The 14265-nt window shown below is 32.9% G+C and overlaps 1 long non-coding RNA gene across 1 annotated transcript in view; it reads right to left on the reverse strand.

The window, feature by feature from the left end:
• LOC140452460 (uncharacterized) overlaps positions 1-14265 on the reverse strand; it is a 407073-nt gene that overhangs the window by 107256 nt on the left and 285552 nt on the right. The window lies entirely within an intron of this gene.

Raw genomic sequence — 14265 nt, forward strand, 5'->3', positions numbered from 1 at the left:
ATATTATTATAACCCACTTTATATTCGTAAATATTCTTAAACGTCACTTCAGAGTATAAATATCTGTCAAAATTCGAGAGTATTTTTGGTTGCCTAGGCACATGGCTCACTTAAATCTATCTACCACATTATAATTACTAAAATACAACTTTTTACACTTATTATATGCTAATTTATTAAAAATGCCCTCACATAAATATATTTTTATTAAATTCTCTAGTATATAACTTATTTAAAATAATCAAATACTTTTTTATATCTAATATTATGTAGTATATAACTTATAAATTATTTTCTATAAACCCCAATCGTCACAATATATATATATATATTTTGAAATGATATAGAATATAGGAGAAAGAAAAATATTGATTAAAAAATTAATTTATAAGTTATGTATTAGATAATATTAGATATTAAAAGTATTTGGTTATTTTAATAAGTTATATACTAGGGAATATTATAAAAATTATTTATGTGAGGGCATTTTTAAGAAATTAGCATATAATAAGTGTAAAAAGTTTTTTTTTTATAATTATAATATATTTGTATATATATATAATATTATAATATAATGAGACAAACACCAGTAGGAAGAAGGTCAAAGGGAAGACCCAAACTTAGATACAAGGAACAAGTGGAACAAGATCTGAAAACACTTAAGATTACCAACTGGAAAAACAAAGCAAGGAACAGAACAGAATGGCGGAAAATCCTAGAACAAGCCAGGACCCAGAAAGGGTTGTCGGGCTACTGATGATGATGATGATAATATATTTAAGTGAGCCATGTGCATAGGCAACCAGATATACCTACTTTGAATAAGTGTCATAAGTTACAGAAATTAATAATTACGAATATAAGTGGGGTTATAATAATATGTTGTTTAAAATGTGTAGTTTATTAAATTAGAGTGTTTAAGTTACTGATTTAAGTTTATATTCTGATCTGAAAAGCCTAAATGTCAACAAAATTCTCGATAGAAAAGAAAGGAATTCTCTAGAATACAGAATTTAACCTTTGTTTACGGTAGAACGTTCTCGAATATGGTTATGTCTGTGAAATGGGCATAACCAGAACATATACTTTTTCGAGAACAATCATATAGAACAATTCGAATATGATTTCTTGCCAGATGATTCTGGAAGATATAAATACCCGGTGATTTGGATTCAAAGTGACAGATCAGTTACAGTTCAGTCAGATGACCAGTCAGTTAGTAAGAAAGTTAGTTAGAAGATAGACACATTTAGTTAGTGAAGTAAATTGTTCAGTAAGTTCAAGATAGTCAGTCAGAAGGTCCAGATGTTCAATATAATAAGTTCAATGAAGATTAATAAACAGTATAAAGATAATATTATTGTAGATTAAAAATTATGTTATGTAAAAATGGTAATTGGATAATGGAAGAAAGTATCAATTGAAAATTAAAATTATATAATATTTGGTGATTGGATATTGGTGTATTAAAAAGAAGAATAAATATAAATGCTGTTAATAAGAAAAATATTTTAAATTGGTGGAAGCTGATAATTGGAAAAAGTAATTTCACAAAAACAAGGATAACCGAGGCTGAGAACGAAGACATTGAGTGGTGATTAAAATCTTTATTTTAGAGAACATTTTCATTTAGGCATTCAGTGAAAGAAAGGTACAAAATTTTGTTAATATAATTTAGTTAGTGTCATAATTATTTCAATTTTAAAGATAGTTTGTTTAAATTTTACATTGTCTATAGAATTTAATTAGTTTCATAAGAATTTTAATTTAAAGATAGTTTATTTTAAATTTTACATTGGTTATGTTAGATATATATGTGTGTTTCATAATAGATATAATAAAGGTAATTTCAAAAAGTGCTTACAAACTAATTCTTTGAGAACCGCGATAAAAACCCTATATATATTATTAAAAACACTCATTGCTCATCATTCACAAATAATACATCATAACAATATATATATATATATATATATATATATATATATATATATATATATATATATATATGTTTTTAAAAATACTTGTCGGTATTTTGATTTTGGGTACGTTTAGAAGTATACCGAACAAAGAAGATCTTCGTCACACTTCAGAGTGACTTGTAATACATAATCCAGCAAATTTTTATAGAAACTTTTATAGTGGAGTATATAAGTGTTGACTGCCAAATAAATATCAAGGGGAGCATGCGAAACATTTTGCATTTCTATTTTCGGTCGCTGTAAAGCCGTAAGGTCATTTTCATTGTAACTCATTCACTAATCTACAGGGTTTTAAGTAAATCTCGCTACCGTGCTATTAGAACTTTACGGCGATTGCAAATCAATCTTTTAATAAACGAAATGTGGTAGATGTGTAATAAATATAGAAACCTAATCCACATTTTTTCACATTTATCTTGATATCAATAATATTTTGGCCAAATGATGCCGGTCATTTCGGTCACACAGAAAAAAATTGTAATGTGCAAAATGTGCTAGGATATGCAATGATTTGTTGATTCTTCTACACCTTTACATCACTATAGAACTTGTGCATTGATTCCAATCCATTTAGATTTAATTAGAATACATCATCTACATTTTAGATATTATCTACTCTACACTGAGAGTTTTATATTTTGTTAAAAAAAATCCTAAACGATAATACTGACAATATATTCACTTTGGGAGCTGTGTAGAAACTTTTATTTATCTCAACACATATACATTTGGGATAAAAATGGACCAAATTAATAAAAATAAGGAAAACAGATGACTCTAAGTAAGATCCAAAAGCTAAAAAAACCATTTCCAAAAAAGATTCTTAGCTTAAGTCTAGTCTTAAGACTTAGGGGTCACCAGTCACCATAACATCGAAATCAAAATCATACTTAGAGGACTTGCTTATTCTTACAGAAAATACCCGGAAACTTGATGTGTTTGGACAATGCTTATTTGGAGCTCAAAAACGGAAACTCAGCAATATGAGGAAGCAGAACGTTGATACTAGCAAAGTCGGCATGCCACTGAAAAGTTAACCTACTTCTCGAGGGAGAACTGACGCGATATAGACTGTTAAGTAAACTCTTAGTAAGTGTGAAAATCACAAAAAGACGAGCAGAGCTGCATCCTTCTCCCTAAAATATTGTAGTGGAGGAAGTACAAAATTGCTCTAATGGGGATCAAGACAGCAGTAATCCCCAGGCACTACCAGGACAAAATGGCCGATAATAAAATAGGACCAATAAAATAAAACGAACGGGCACTTGGGTTAATATATGGTGAGAAAGAATCTTTAAATTAATTAATTGAAGAACAGAGTAAACAGTTTTTAATATTGAAAGACTCTAAATCTTAGCTGTGCTGGCTTACCTTCCAGAGAGCGAAAAAGAGAAATCTGAAGGTTATATTGCCAGTCATGAAAAACAAAATAAAGAGTAAAGAGTTGGGCAACCAAAGTTACCATTTTATTTATAGCTGTAGCCCTATTTTTAGGAGAACAATCCAAACACTCATTGTTTCTCCTGCTACTGAAATCCTACTTTCAAATAAAATTTATCAGTCTTTGACACACCTGTCCTACTCCTAGTTATTACTCCCTCATACATGTCTCTCACAATCTTTACGTCCTGGCCGGGAAGTCCTTTCTTATTGAACACCCACCACAGAATCTCACGAGAAACTTGATCATATGCATCTGAAGAAACTCTGTCATTTTGATGAAAACACAAGATCTTCTCAATCAATAAAACCATGTTTTCCACCCTCATGCAGTATGTTATACTCTCATCGTGCCAAATCCCTTCCTAACTCCGGTCCTGCACCCTCGGATATAAGAAACATCCTATCTATATCGAATATAGAATGGTGGTCAACTTTGCCAGAAGTATTAAAGTTCTAGCTTTGAGGTATATTGGCTTATGTACAAAAGATTTGGTTATATCAAGATCTAGAAAGAATAAATAATCTTAACGACTTTTATCACTGTTACGATCCCCTACCGCTACATCAAGAGAGCAACTCTAAAATCAAATCCTTGTCATGTTTTATTTCGTTTTTTTTTATATTATTTTTTTAATTTTTTGCAATTTCGTCAACTCTAACTCAGTGATAAGATAACCTTAAATTTTGGTTTAATGATTCTCAGTTCGTTAACCTCCAAGTAAACTACAATTAATTTAATAAAAAAATAATATGGTTGATAAGATCATTAACACTTTTCAATTTAGATTGTTGAAAAAATTATAAAATATTTGTAAACGATAAAGCAGATGCTTTATTATCACGCAAACAATTTTAATATGTATAAACAGCTATAAACAATATAATATTTGCAAATTATAATTTTTAAATCAGTTTTTGATATTTTAAATGTTCACGTGCAAAAAACAAAGATTTTATTGTTTCTTTTATCAATGGATAGGCCTTTGTTCTGCCAGTTCATTTTGCTAATATATTTTCTAGAGTTGCAGTGAAGAACTTTGGTGATATTGCGTCTCTTTGTCAGACGCCTCTGGTAGTGGGAAATTCTGGAGTGTTTTATTAAATTTTTACCTTAGATTTGCTTGTTTGTCAATGCCTCGATTGGTCAAAACTTCGATTACTGCCTTGGGACATATTGAATCGAAAGCCTTCTTGAAATATATGAAGGTTAATGCTAGTGGTAAGTCATATTCTTTAGCTCTACTCATTAGTTCTCGAAGCGTATGGATATGATCTAGGGTACTGAATCCACTTCTGAAGCCAGCTTGCTTTCTTGGCTGTGCAGCATCTAATGCTGCTGATAATGACCTTTGTGAATATCTTGTATATGATTGGTAGTAGACTTATAGAACTGTAGTTTTTGATATCCCCTTTGCTACCTTTTTATGAATGAATGAGAAATGAGTATTCATTGATCTTAGGCAGTTCGTAAATATGCCTGCTAAGATTGTCCAGTTTTTTTTGCCAGTGTATTTAAGCAGTTCCACTATTATACCATCTATTCCAGCTTCTTTACCGCTTTTCATTTTTCTTTTTGTCGATTCTACTTCTTCTGGAAGGATTCTGATACATCTTCTTGGTTACTGATTGCTTTTTTAATTGTTTCAGGGGCTTTGTATAGCTCGCTGTAGAAGTTAGTCATGAGTTGTATTATTTCATTTCTGTCTGTAATTCTGGTGTTTTCGTTTGTTAGAGCAACGGTTTGCTTCTTCCCAATGATTAATGCTTTTCTCGTTTTCTTATAGTTTTTCCTGTTTTCGATATCTTTTTCTACCAGTCTCTCATTGTATTTTCTTATGTCGATACTAATACTTTTTCTTATTGTCTTAAAAAATTTTGTGTATTTTATTTCCTGTATATTGCTACTTACTTTCATTTCCCTTTTGTTTTGTAGCATTATTTTGGTTTTATTAGACAGTTTCCTATATTCATTTTGTTGTTGCGAGCCTCCCATTTCTTTGGCTCTATCAAGGATGATTTCCATTAATTGGGAGCTGTCGATTTGGTCATGTAATCTTTCATCAATTGTCCTCCTTTGGTAGTGATCTGAGTTTTCTTTCAGATTGTTAATATTTATATCAGTTACTGTTGATTTTGTGAATAATTTTATTCTTTCTATCTTTAATTGTAGCAATCTTGTTGGTTAAAATAAAGTCAATTTCATTTCTAGTGGTTCCATTTGGTGCTAGCAAGTATATTTTCTGTTCGATTTTTTTAAATAACGGATTTCCAATATGCATGTTTTGGTAGCGTGCAAACTTAATCAGTTTTTCCCTCCTTTCATTTCTGTCGATGACTCCATAGGTTCCCATGACTTGTTCCTTGTCTTTACTCTTTCCCACTTTGGCATCAGATACTTAAAGTGACTTTTATTGTTGAATACTTCAATTATGTTACTGTAGAGTTCCTCTATTTTTTCGCCAGCGTATATTGTATCTCTTTGATATATTTGATACTTGTAAGATTAAAATAGCTACTCTATCCGAGATACTAGTTATTTCTTCCACTCTTTGTTCTTATTTCTTGTTGATTAGGAATCCACTATCGCCTGTTCGGCCCGTTGATGTTCCTCGTTAGTAGAATGTGATTCCTGATGCTAATTGCAATAGTTTTCATCTGCCTGTCTTACTTCGCTGATTCCTATGACGTCCCATTTTATATTTTCAGTTTCTTTTTCCAGTTCTACAAATCTAGATTGTATTGATACCGAAGGGCAGTTAAACGTCGCTATATAAAGCGTTGTTGTTTTATATTGGGTAGCGGTTTAGACTTCGCAGATTCTTAGCTCCCTCTGTTCTTCTAGCTTGATCCCGAAATCTACCCAGTTCAGGATTTGGGCCTACGGAGATTAAGGGTCATGATTTGAGTGTGTCTTTCATGTTAGGGGCTGTGAGGCGTATCTTACCACGCTGCCTCAGTGAGAGTTGGTAAGGGTTTGCTGGTGTGTTCCGGTTTTAAAGCGCCGAAACCCGCCTTTCACCCTCCTTCTTCTGCTATATAACGTACTCCCATAATACGCCATATATTGTGCAAGGATTACGCGAATTATGTCTTCGTAGACGTAGGAGGTAGGACTTTTTAGATCAGCTGTAACCCATTCGTCACTATCATTTAGGTATTTACCGGAGATTTTAATGGTTTGCTTTTACCAGCAAAAGAACAACCCTTTCGATACCTATACCAACATTTAATTTCGGATTATTATATAGATGACAATAAATAATAGAATCCGTTCGGATGGTGTAGATTTCTTCTAAATACCCTCTCCCAGCATATCCAGGACCATGGTGACTTTCTTGAAGTAGCACTTAAATCAATAAAGTGGATACGTAGTCTCGACAGGGAAGGAAGATCACAACCAGACCACGGGGCCTCTCAGGTCGTAAACCAATGAAAACCCCGTGTTGTGGAAGTCCACAAGATAGCTACGTGGAACGTCACAACTATGTTTGAAGGCGCGAAGCTACACAATATTCAGCTGGAAATCGCCAGACTAGACATTCCTATCCTAGGTATCTACGAGACGAAATGGCTAGGGTCCAATTATGGACTATAGAATGGCTAGGCTAGAGTGCAATTAACAACATCAGATATGCAGATGACACCGCGATCATGGCTGAAGATATCGAAGATCTTCAATTCCTTATAGATCGAGTCACTAGAGAATGCTCTAATAACGGACTAAGCATAAATACAACAAATACAAAGTTACTTGTGGTTAGTAAACAAGACCTCAGCGATATACAACTAATTGTCAATAATGAACCGATAACAAAAGTTAACCATTTTAAATACCTAGGATAAACGAGACACTAAATCCCAATGAATAAATTAAAACTCGTATAGAAATTTTAAGAGGAGCATTTATGAAACTTAGATCTAGTCTGAGCAATTCTCAGCTGAACTTACAGCTGAGAATTAAGTTCCTAAAATGTTATGTGTAATCTGTATTACTTTATGGATGTGAAACCTGGATTATAAAGGTTAACATGATGACCAAATTAGAAGCCTTCGAGATGTGGTTATATCGTAGAATGCTCAGAATGTCATGGGTTCAACACATTTCAAACAGAGAAGTCTTTAACAGAGTAGGTCAAGGTGAAGGCGACTTAATAAAGATGATAAAAAAGAGAAAACTCGAATATCTGAGGCATATAATGAGAGGAAGCAGATACAGGATAATGCAGTTGATACTCAACGGAAAGATCGACGGAAAAAGAGGAATTGGTAGGAAGAAAGACTCATGGCTCCGAAACATTTGTCAATGGACTGGCTTATCAGCAGATGAATTATTACATGCCGCGCACAATCGAGAACGATATCGGCAAATCGTCATGGAAGCTACCCACGCCTAAAACTTGGGCACGGTACTCAAAGAAGAAGAAGTAGTCTCGACATCAACGTTTAATAAATATATTTTAATGTTATTTATGATAATACTTTCATTTTCATCTAAAGTTTGTAGTTTATAGCATTTGCCTTTTTGTGCTATACACTAAATAAATAAAATCAATAATACACTGTATCGATAAAAATAGTAGCAAAATTATACTTTTAATTTATTTCGTATATTATTACATTTTTTGGTACTATTATCTACTTAAAACTAAGGGACTAAAATTTAAAATGATGTAAAAATTTCAATGTACCGTAACTTTTCTATTACTTATTGAAATTATTCGATATCGCGCTCCAGATTCTCTGTGTACATTAGAAAATTCTTTAGAAAAAACAAGCTAATCATATAATATGCCTGTATATATCATTGTTTTTATAACAAACGCGCATTAACGTGTGATTCTAAAGGTGTATGTGGGACACGATAAAAACTGAAAGAAAGTTGCGCTTACTGAATGATCCGAGTGCAATATTTTTACATGTGAGTATGGCATAAAGTGTAGCGATGATGATGAGGTAGAAGAGACAAAATTAAGATTACCTTGGAGAAAGTTTAATAATATTGCATTTGTTATTTGTTTGTAACCTTGTTACGCTAGCTATTAGCCAAAGAGAAATTACATTACAGGAATATGCAGCGACGTATTAGCGAGTAGATATACTAGCCTTCTCTGTTAAAGAATATTTCAAAAATGGCATATCAAAAAAGTATATAAATTCCAAATACACCTTTATCAGGACTATAAGTTGTATCTATTTCTTAAATTTCTTCAAAACTTTAAAATACTACTGTTACTTAAACTGACAACTTCTTCTGCTTACATATATACATTTCCAGGTATTACTAGACATTTAGCTATATTTCGATCGTTCTAGATTTCTTTAATACCTCTTATTTTTCGTCAAGGAACTTTATCTATATGGAATAAATCTCACGGAATTGTCGTAACACTGCTCCCTCCTTTATAATTATTTGCTTCGAATAACTGATCTACCAGGGACCGATTGAAGCCAACAGGATGGATCAGTTCCATGGCATGTAACTAATATCGCGATATGTATTACCTTGGGTTTACTTCTAGCTGAAAACTGGATGCGGTAGATTACAGCGTTTATTTTCTGCAGGACTGTGGACGGGCCTTCCCAGTTTCCTTGAAGTTTCAGCCTTTCTTACGTGTGGAATTGTATAGCCATACTGGGTTATCTCTTTAGAAAGTTATACCAATAGCATGCATGCTGAGCCTGATCTTGGCTTTATCACTTTGAAGCTTTAAACTTTTACGAGCAAATTCATAGATTTTTCCAATTTTTTTTTTTTCAAATTTTTTATGTACCTCAGGGATGAACGTTCTTGTTCGGAGAGAAACAATACTTCAAAAATAGGATCTTGAGGAAGCTTCATTTCTCTTCCGGTGTTCATTATCGATGGAGAATAACCGCTTCATGTTCGGAACTTCTATAGGCTAACAGGAATAGAGGAATTAAAGTATCCCAATATTTTTTATTATAAACAGTTCTATTATGTCTATTGGCCATTCCATCTTATTGAGGATGAACAGGCGTAGTGCGAGTTTTCTTATTACTCAAGATTTTCATTAATTCTTGCCATAATTCTATGCTAGGCTATTTTGAAAAATAATTCATTGCCACCATTACGTACTTGTTTCCTCTCTGTCATCGGAAGTGATATTGTGCCACGATTTCTTATTGTAGGGCCTTTTCTACGGTTATATCAATCGCATTTCTTACAGCAATCTTTTACATCTCGGCAACCATTAATCCAGTAAAATCTGTCGCGATCTCTGGCAGTGCTCTTTTAACTCCAAAATGTTCTCCAGAAAAGCTGCTATATAGTTTTTTCAGCACGCTTTCAACGTGTTATTTTGGTAGGACCACTTATTGAACTGTACCTGCTCCATCGGGACTTTTCAACTTCCCATATAATAGACCATTGGAAAGATACAGAGATTCCTATTAAGCCCAGTACGCCTTTATAGTTCCACTGTATTTGGTTATTTCTTGCCAAATAGGTCTTACTCCATTTTTAAGCCATTTTCGTATGATTCTTAAGTCATTATCTTTCTTTTGACTCTTTATAAATTTTTCCAGGAAAGTCGGGTCATTATCTTCTTCCTGTTTAACTCTGGTCTTCCGGGGACTCACTTCTTCGGTTACATTCTTCAAGCTGACAATGTCTTTAAACCTGTAATTCTTCAAAGCATCTTGGAATTCTTGTAATTGTTGTTTATTCTGCAAAATTGACACATATTCTCTTAACTTTTCTATTTCATCTTTACTAATCGCTATTTGCTCCTTCAGATATGCAACTTTAGATTCCAAATATCTTTTTCACTTCTGTGGTCACTATTTCTAGTAGGTCTATATGACGAGCTTCTGGATTCTCATTCTTTGGTTCTTCACCCCTTGGCTGGGATCGGGTTCTGAACATAAAGACCACGATCCCGCTGCATAAAGAGCATTGAAAACGGCCTTATTAATATGAATATCAACTTCGTGCCAGTATGTGACTGAGCTCTACAATTAGCCGCGTAAAATAAACTGGATGGGGAAGTTCTCATTCCTAAAACCGCTCGCCCCAACGGCTAACAAGAAACGTCTCATGAATATATAGGGTAATAGGACAGGTGTTAATAAGTTAGAACCAAATACAGCGGATTAACTAAGCACATGACATAAGGGCTGCAGGTACGTCATTAACTATGGATTCGTTGATTGAACATGGCATAAACACTAAAACATACATACAAAAAATCCACATAAACATAAAATACACATACTCACATACACACCTATATCACGCTAAATCAGCAAATCACTAGACAGCCGCACCACAGCTGGCTCATTATAAGGTGAGATTTGAACAGCGATTATCAAGCACTCAAATTCTAATAGTTGTTTGTAGAGGTTGTTTCATAACTCGTGCGAATACAATGAACACGGAAACAAAAGCAAAACGAGATGGCTCAGAAGAGGAATTAAAAATGAGTGACTCTTCTAAGTCTACAAAAATAAATATAAAGGGAACGAGCAGAGGGGCGGACCTGCCGAAGTCGCGAAGTCTAATAGCTGTGGGTCTACTAAGATTTTAAAGCATATATATATATATATATATATATATATATATATATATATATATATATATATATAATGTAGTTGTAGTTTACATCTAAACGTTTCCAAAACTAAAACTTTGGTATTTTCAAAGACACCAATAAACGTACATGTGTATGCCAAGGGTCAAATAATAGAACAGGTAAATTCCATAAAATATTTGGGAGCAAATATCAATAGTCAGTGTAATCCAAAAAAAGAAATCCTATCAAGAATCGAACAAGCAAGGAAAGCATTCATGAGCATGAAAACATTTTTTACAAGATTAGACCTTAGTCTGCAGCTTAGAATCCGAATGATCAGATGTTACGTTTTTTCTGTCTTATTGTATGGCTGTGAAAATTGGACAATGGACTCTGAAATGGAAAAAAGAATAGAAGCCTTTGAGATATAGTCTGTATATATACAGATGAATGTTGAGAATTCCATGGGTACAAAAAGTTACTAATGTTGAGGTACTTCGTCGCATGTGTAACCAAATTAATTACTAAGAATAATCAAAGAGAGGAAAATGCAATACTTGGGTCATGTGTTGAGAGGCGAAAGATACGAATTACTTCAAGTTATACTGGAAGGAAAAGTACAGGGCAAAAAGATAAGTAGGAAGACGCCAGAACTCGTGGCTGAAAGACCTGAGGAGATTGTTCGACTGCTCATCCGCAGAAATCTTTCGCGCAGCAGTTTTCAAAACTACAATTGCCATTTGGATCGCCAACCTTCGAAATAAGACGGTGCCATGATAAGAAGAAGTTGTAGTTGGTAAATGGAGAATTCTCGGTCAAATGTTAGAGAATAAAAGATATCACTTACTTCATCCTTTTATTGAAGACGTTTCGTGTATTAATTCGTACACGTCATCAGTTCATATACCAATTAGTTAAACGAGCAAACATCCATTTAGACAAAAAAATTTGCACATGGTTTACCTTACAAAAGATATGCAGCATATTAAGTTGGAAGTGAGAGAAATAGCTTAATTTATGAACCATACAGATGAAAATACAAAACGTTCAGTTGTAAGTTAGAAAAAAGAGAACTAAGTCAGTTTTGTAAAAGATGTAAAATGTTACTAGAACAGTATTATAAAAAAACTTTGGTGTAAGTAACGGAAAAAAAACTATCTAAAATTGAGGACAAACAGAATTCCAAAATAACACTGATATTATCCAATAATAGACATTACTATGGTTTATATTTAACTTTAGGTGGCATTATTTAAAAGCAGTAAATGACAAAGCAATATTACCAACGAGGAACAATGCGAAGACTTCAAAAACTAAGCTATCTAGGAAAAGATCATGTTTTGTTATGCTATTCAAATACGTTAACATTGCCATAACTTATTGCCAAAGTTAGTGTAAGTTGACGTCAATTAAGTAAACAAGGTTTTATAAACACCTCTATCATTAATATGGATCTCAATTTTGCATTAACCTGCGAGGACACAAGTACTGCTCACATAGAGTACTAATGATTCTAATGAATAAATCATAGTGATTAATCTGTGGTTCACTATTATATTATATTCAATAATTTGTTTAACTATTTTTTTGAAAAATCAACAAGGTATGTAATTTGTAAAAAAAATATTAATAGTTAGCTGATCAAAGACTGTACGATGAATGATTCAGTTGATTTCAGTATGATTCAGTTCTGCAATATTACGGAGTGAGCAATTTAATTAAAGCTACTAATGTCAGTTCTCTTGTTAAGAGCATTTTAGGATGAACACATTTCAAAAGACTGTCTTTTAGTAAAATTTTAACCTCTTCATAATTGGCCTTATGTTGAGGTGATAGCATGTTGTGCCATAGCACAAGAGTGCTTGGATAAGTTAATATCACTGCGGTGAGATGTTACTTCTACCACTAAGTAACCGCTCAGTCTGACCTATGTAAAAAGAATTACATTCAGCACAATGAATGTGGTTAACAACATTTATTTGTTCTAGAGGGGACAAAGGTGTCTTGGTTTAGTTCCTGGCAGTTTTAGCGTTTTTATTGTTAGTTTCACTGGTATGTTTCTAAATAGTTTAATAAGTTTGTCTGTAACTTGATAGAAGTATGGCAAGGGAGAATAACGGAATATTGACGAAGTCAAAGGAGTCCCATGTATTGCAGTCTGCAAAACTGCATTATCAACAGTGTTATTTAAAATTGACCTAAATTGGTCACCAATGGGTAAATCATTAATTGTAGAACCATAACTTCTCGAGAAAAGATATTTATTAATTTCCAACAAGAATACTTCTAGTAAAAGTATACTATAATATATATATATATATATATATATATATATATATATATATATATATATATATATATGTGGCTAAACACCCCTTTAGGGGTTACGCCGCTTACGCTCTCTAGATCTATGTTTTGAGGTAGATCAGTCCTCATGTTCCTTATTTAATTTTCTCAGTTATTTTTCTCCATTGTGTCCTATCTCTGGTTTTTCCTTTCCACTGTCGTATGCCCGCCTTGTTGAGATCATTTACAACTTCTTGTAACCATGTAGATCTTGGTCTTCCACGTCTTCTTTTGCCAGCTGGTGTCCATTCCAATATTGAGAATATCGTCGTAGTTGATCCTGATCTCCATACGTGTCCTAGCCATTTTGCTCTTTGTTGTTTTATTTTACACACTATATCTTCCTTAATTTCTTCCAGTAGCTCAAGGTTCGTTCTTTGTCTAAATTCATTTTCATTTATTTTTATTGGTCCCAGTATTGCTCTTAGTATTTTTCTTTCTTGTATTCTAAGGTTTTCCTCTTGTTTTTTGTCATGCTGAGGGTTTCGGCTGCATACATCATCGTCGGTCGAATTATTGTTTTGTATACCTTCATTTTCGATTTCTTACTCAATAGTTTATTTTTTAGTAATTTCTTATTTGCATGGAAGGTCTTATTTGCTGTAATAATCCTTTCTTTGATTTCTGTTTCTCTTTCTCCATTGTTTGTTATTAATATTCCCAAGTACTTAAATTTTTCGACTTCTTCAAAAATGTATTCGCCTAGTCTAACCTTTTTGTTTTCGAAGTTTTTATCAAATCTCATTATTTTTGTTTTTTCTTGGTTTATTTTTAATCCCATTACTTTTCCTTCTGTTACCATTTCATTTAACATTTTTTCCATTGTTTTTCTATTTTTTGTTATTAGCACAATATCGTCAGCGTATGCTATTATTTGTCCTTCTCTAGTTCTAAGGGTACCTTTGTTTATTTTCCTGACGATGTATTCCAGGGCAAGATTAAACAGGGTTGCTGATAACGAA

The sequence above is a fragment of the Diabrotica undecimpunctata genome, chromosome 10 (assembly GCF_040954645.1).
Source record: "Diabrotica undecimpunctata isolate CICGRU chromosome 10, icDiaUnde3, whole genome shotgun sequence".
NCBI lineage: Eukaryota > Metazoa > Arthropoda > Insecta > Coleoptera > Chrysomelidae > Diabrotica > Diabrotica undecimpunctata.